We start from the raw sequence: 7000 nt of genomic DNA, 5'->3' as shown, positions 1-7000 counted from the left end.
GTGTCGTTGGCGCCATCCATGTGTGAAACCCGGAAACTTATTTGTACACTTAGTAATATGATTCCTCTAATTATTCTGCATATAAATGTATTAAGGTAGCGATAAAAAAACCAATAGTTTACGAGATATTTTATATTTCATTGTGGCACATATTGATATAAAATATTAAATAATTCGTAAACTATTAATTTTTTGATAATCGCGCGCGTACCTTAATACTTTTATGGACAGAATAATAAGATGAATCAATTGGTGGAAAAAAAACACATAGTTGCTTTAAAAAAATATGTATGTAAAATGGATAATTTTTTTAAATAAGGCCGGCGTAGGGAGGAACCTCCCCCAGATTACACCGGGGGAGAGGGCCTCCACCGTCCGCGAGAGGAGGGGAGGACCCATCCCTACCGTGAGGGGCGGCGCCCACGGGCGGAGCTTCTGCAATGCCACCCGGTAGGCGCGCCCCCACGGGTTCTCGTCCAGGGTCGCCACGAGCTCCCCCCAGGCCCACCATTTCCTGACCTTAACAACGCCGCTCAAGGTCAAACCAATAATACCCTCTTATGTCTCCTTCGAAAATCGATAATTTTTTGTCTGAAATTTTTTATTGTAATATTCAAGTAACTCATAACTCGAAAAGTACTTAATGAAAATGAACTTAATATTATAGTGTTTTGGAAAGTTCTCGAGTGTTTTGGAAAGCTACAGGAATATGTAATAAAAAATAGGGATTTCTATTTAAAAAAACATTAATGACCTTGCCCTGATTTTGACAAGGTCACTCAAGGTCAAGTCCATATTTCCATCATGTGTCCCCCTTCGAGCCATGCTCGTTCAAATTTCCTTCAAAAAATTTTTCAATAAAATCATCGATTCGCGAGATAATCGACCATATCACTTAAAATGAAACATCCTGTGTATATATACAATATATTATATATATATATATAGGGTATCGCAGTTTAAATACTGCATTAAGATTTCTCGAAAACTACTGGCAAATATGGAAAAACGTTTCAAACAAAAGTTGTATGATTTGAAGGGGGACATAAGAAGGTACCATTGATTTGATCTTGAGTGGCGTCGCCAAGAACAGGGTCACGTCGATTTTTTTAAATGGAATCCCTATTTTTCATTACATTTTCTTGCAGCTTACGTCAACAACTTTACTTTTCAAAACATTGTAATAAAATATTTTTTCATTAAGTATTTTTCGAATTATAAGGCTCGAAAGTTACTGTATAGTCATGGGCAGGAAGGTAGCGACTCTTTTTTTTCGATAATTTTAGGAATACGCAAAAATTTTCAGAGTGCGATTCACCACCTATGCATATAACGAGCGGTTATGACAGCTGTCAAAGTCATGTAGGATCGAAGTATACGGGGTGATATCAAGAAACGTACCGCGAAAAAATACCAATTGAATATCACAAGATTAGGGTAAGTTTTAAAGAGTAAACCAATTAGATAAATTTATTTTGTAAATTTATTTATATCTTTCACATGAGTTTGACATTAAAAATTAATATTATAAGATAATATGTAATGAAATAATAAAATTATATATCATACGATAATTTTTTATGGAAAATGTAACTGTTCGGGATTCTGAATACAGAATAGCACTTTCATTTTTGTTAATAATCTGTAGAGATGGCTAATTGGCTGAGTTTTATTCTGATTTGCAGCCTTTTCATAAATCTTCCTGTTTCAAAATACTCGCGTATAAATCCTTCTCAAGTGTATTTATACTTAAATTATATGTTAATATAATAATTATAATTTTTCTAGTTTTATACTTTATGTTAATCAATAATATTTCAATAATACTTTAATATTTTATGTCACACGATTAAAAAAATATTATTAATTAATATAAAGTATAAACCTAGAAAAATTATAATTATTATACTAATATATAATTTAAGTATAAATACGCTTGAGATGGATTTTTACGCCAGCTTTTAAAATAAGAAAATTTATGACAAAGATGCAAATCAGGATGAAACTCAGCCGAGTTGAATCTCTACATATTATCCGCAAAAATGTCCTATAAATGAAAATGTTATTTTGTATTCAGAATTCCGAGTTACATTCTACATAAAAAATTATTATATAATATATAATTTTATTTTTTATGTGTTATTATTTCATTACAAATTATCTTATATTAATTTTTAATGTTAAATTCGCGTAAAAGATGTAAATAAATTTACAAAATAAATTTATCTAATTGATTTATCCTTTTAAACTTACCCTAATTTTATGATATTCAATTGATATTTTTTTGCGACGCACAAGATGCGTTTCTTGATTCACCATGTATACTTCGATTCTATATGACAGCTGTCATAATCGCTCGTTACGCATCGATAGATGGAGAATCGCACTCTGAAAATTTTTGCATATTCCAAAAATCGAAAAAAAAGTGTCGCCTTTCTGCCCATGATTGTACAGCCGGCATTAGCATTACGCAAGTTGTCCGACCGACGGCTAAAACTTCTTCAATGTTGTTCAGGATCACATCTTGGATGACATTTGTCATGATCAAGGTCATTGGAGACTATTGTACTTCTTATTTTCATTTTTACGTAAAAATGAATTTTTTGCAAAAATGAAAATAAGAGGAATAATCGTAATGCTAATGCCGACTGTGCTGTAACTTTCGAGCCTTATAACTCGAAAAATATTTAATGAAAAAATATTATATTATAATATTTTGAAAAGTTCTTGAGGTAAGCTACAAGAAAATGTAATGAAAAATAGTGGGTTCTATTTAAAAAAAATCGACGTGACCTTGACCCGGCCTTACCCTGATAGCACACAAAATCCCAAAGACATTTCAGGAACGTAACATTGCAACCTTGAAATCATTTTAAGTAACGTTGCGCAAGGTTTCTGCAAAGTTTCATTTAGGTTATAGTAATGTCAAAATGTCCGCTTGAGTTAAATTTATAATCATTCAAATAGATTGCAGCAATCTTAAAAAAACGTTGAAACCTTACAGAAATTTTCAATAAATGCTGTTGTCTTCTAGAAACGTTGCTAAAACTTTATAGAAATGCTACTTTATGGTTTTATACACACATATATATATATATATAGTATAGTAGCATTTCTGTAAAGAATAATTTATATATGTGTATAAATATATGTATCTGATAGGGTAAAAAATTTCCGATTATATTTGTTTATTATAAATATAATTATACATATATTTCAACAATACAGTCTGTTCAACAAGAACGTACGAGCTGTTTCTCCTAAAAAAAACACAGAATTGTTAAAAATTTTATTTGGATCTATAATATTATTAAATTCAATAAACTAAAATGCGTTTACTTAGTAAATTGTTCAATCTCCTTTGTTATCGAGTATGGCCTGGCAGCGTCGGGGCATGTTTTCCACGAGATTTTCAGCCATTGCCTCAGGAAGATTTCTCCAGATTTCCCGTATATGACGAACGAGCTGCTTTAAATTATTATAAAAACCTTCTTTTCTCTCTGAGTTTCTCTCTCACCTTCATGATTGCCCACACGTTTTCGATGGGATTGGGCATCAGGCGACTGGGAAGGCTAATCCATTGTAGTGATGCCATTTTCACGTTTCTACTCCGTACACGCACGACTTCGGTGTTTTGGGTTATTGTCCTCTTGAAGTACCCATGAACTATTATATTATCTGAGCTAAACCACCTTTGAGCAGATTTCAATAAACACTTATGATAAATCATATTCATTTCCTGTGCATTCAGATTGTCTGTGAAAAGATGTAAAGTACCAAATCCCTATTTACAGAAATATCCCCATACGTGTACTTTCACTGGGTGTTTTACTGTACATTGAACAACGGAATCGTGACGAGTTGACCACGCATACCTTCTGGGAATCCAGGCCCAAAAGGATGATTCATCGGTAAAGATTACATTGGCAAAATCACGGTCAATATTAGCCTTTGCCTACTCCAGCCGTTTTTCGACGTGTTTTTCGCTTAAAAAGATTTTAACTTTGTAGATCGCCAACCGTATTCGAAATCAAGCAATCGTTGTCTAATAGTATTAAGGCTCACATCTATACCCTTTTTCAATAAAAGATTTTTTGCTCGTTGTAATGAACACCCAGGATTCTTCTCAAATATTTTAATGATAGCTTTGTCGTCCTTTTTCGTCGTTGACCGTCGGGTGCCACGTTCCGGCTGATCGTCGACATTTTTTGTTTCGTTGTAACGTTTCACCCACTTCCTGACGAATCCTTCTGACTTTTTCATGTAGTGCCCGGCAGCTGCATACGACATTTTCGGTCATTTCGGATGTGTGCAAAGGAACACTGCTTCAAAACGACTTGCATACGCAGCACTCATTGTGGTTATTTGATCTGTTACAGTCAAAACAAGTCACACTACTCATATGACCTCAAAGCATTCTTCCGAACTGTTCAGAGAATCGGAAAAACCAAACTTAACATCTGTGCGTCATCTATTAATGAAGTGCGGAACCGTACGCTCTTATTGAACAGATTGTATATAATTTTAAAATTAACTTATATAACATTGCACATGTCATATATATATATATACAGGATGATTACTAATAGTTGTACCAACTACTTACCATAAGACTTACCTACTGCATGACTTACTGACTGCACTTGTAATTTACTAAACGCTCCTTAGATGGCAGTTGCTTCGTCCGGCGCGCGAGCAGGTCCGACGTACGTACAAAGATCCTTGGTGAAAAATTTTTCTCAGATCTTATTTGTATAATTTTTCAGAATATCTGTGTGATTTTATAATCTTTTCAGATTTTTTTATAACAATTGGAATACTTTTCATAAATATTTAGAATGTCTACATCTTTTTTCAGAATTTTTTAATTTGGTAATTATAAAGTATCCTAAGATTTTTATTATTTTTTGTTCTACAAATTTCTGATAAAGTGTTATAAAATCTAAAATAGTTAAAAGTATTTTTTTTAAATTGTGGAATGAGAAATCTCAGAATATTTCAGAATTCACATGTATGAAAAATTCAAAGAGAAGATGTACACTTTCCAAGTAAATCTAATGATTTCCGAAAAACGTTCCAATTCGTATAAAGATTATGAGAAAAACTTTTATCAGGGATGTTTTCGGAGAAAATATGATAAAATATGAAAAATTCTCATAATTATAGAATCGTTCTGAGAAGTTATGAATTTTTTAATCTCTTGTTGGAAAAAGATTTAAGAAAATGTTAGAAAATCTGAAGAATTTCACATAACTTCACATGCGAATATTCTGAGAAATTATGAGATTTTTTATTTCATGTTTATTTTTGAAAAGTGTGAAAAAATATTAGAAAATCTTAAAATTTTTTCATATTTTCTCATAGGATCGTTCTGATCGAGATATTATGAGGTTTTATATTTTATGTTTTGGTGAAAAAATGTAAGAAAATTTGAGAAAATTTTCACATAAGTTCACACACTCATTATTCACAAATTGTTGGCATGAGAAATTATGAGAACAGTTTTTCCAGAGAAAGCTGTGCATACTCCGTTATTTGCGTTTATTACTCAGATTACTACTTTTATTTATTAATCAGGTTAATAAATAAAAGTAGTACATAATAACGCGTAAATTGAAATATACTAAATACATGCATTTTAATAATTTTTATCGCAACTTGTTAATACTTATAATCCTCTGAATTTAAATATTATTTCTAAAGTATTTTAAATTTTAAGAACTTCAGAAATAATATTGAAATGTAATGCAAAACGATGAAAGCTAAAAATAGTAACGTGGATTTCCACATCATCTTCGAGGTTCCACGCTTGGCGCGTTAGGTTTTTTAAAGTGGACCTTTGCCTGGAGCCGTATCGTGATCATGCGCAACATGACAACAATCTATCATATTTTTAGAGCCAAACAAATTGCAATACGGCTGTCGTCGCTGTGGGTATGTGCGAGCGTAGGGTGCCGCAATTTCTCGCGCGAATTCTGAGAATTTTAGAAAAAACTTTCAGTCTCCCGCGGAAAAGGATTATCTGTCGATTTTCAATTGTTTCTTATTTGTTTCTTTCAACTGTTTTTTCTGTCTCGCCTCGATCTCGTGTGCTTCGTAAAACGTGCGTTCAACATGGCTCACAATTTTACAAATATTTAAATGTGGGACATGATTAAAGTTTATATAGAATGCAACGAACGATCGCGAGAAGCTGTGACACTCTATGCTCGCAGATACCTAGAGCGACGACAGCCGTTACAATTTGTTTACAATGCTGAAGATGAGGCTGCAGAGACATGGTCAGTTTAGACCTATGAAGCCTGCAGGTACATATTTATAAAAGTTTTTGGTAATCCAGCAAACGAAGATGAATTGAAACTTGCAATTCATTTTAATTTATCCGTGTTGACGCTTTAGTATTTTTTTAATTGAAATGGATAGAATTGGATAGAATTATATTATTTTTGGATTGTAATAAATTGGAATATGAAATAAGCTATTTATCATGTTGAATTTGGATGTACTCAAATCCGTATTATATTGTTTTTGGATAAAAATGATTTGAAATACAAAATGAGCTGTTCATCAAGTTGAATTCGGACGTATTCATATTCTTATTATATTATTTTTTGATTCAAATAGATTTATTTTTGAACTTAAATGAACTTAAGTGAATCCATTTGAATCAAAATATAATATAATATGAATATGAATACGTCCGAATTCAACATAATGAATAGTTCATTTTATATTTCAATTCATTTTAATTAAAAAAAATATATAATACGAACATGAATACATCCGAATTCAACATAATGAATAGCTTATTTCGCATTTCAATTCATTATAATACAAAAATAATATAATTCTATCCATTTCAATTAAAAAAGTACTAAAGCGCCAACTCGGATAAATTAAAATGAATTGCAATTTTCAATTCATCTTCGTTTGCTGAGAATATAATTTTAAATATTATATTCTTTTACTATTTCCATACTTCGTACAGGGCGACCACGGC

The sequence above is a fragment of the Mycetomoellerius zeteki genome, unplaced genomic scaffold (assembly GCF_001594055.1).
Source record: "Mycetomoellerius zeteki isolate Tzet28-1 unplaced genomic scaffold, Tzet1.0 scaffold184, whole genome shotgun sequence".
Classification (NCBI taxonomy): Eukaryota; Metazoa; Arthropoda; class Insecta; order Hymenoptera; family Formicidae; genus Mycetomoellerius; species Mycetomoellerius zeteki.
Note: the sequence above shows the minus strand (reverse complement) of the source record.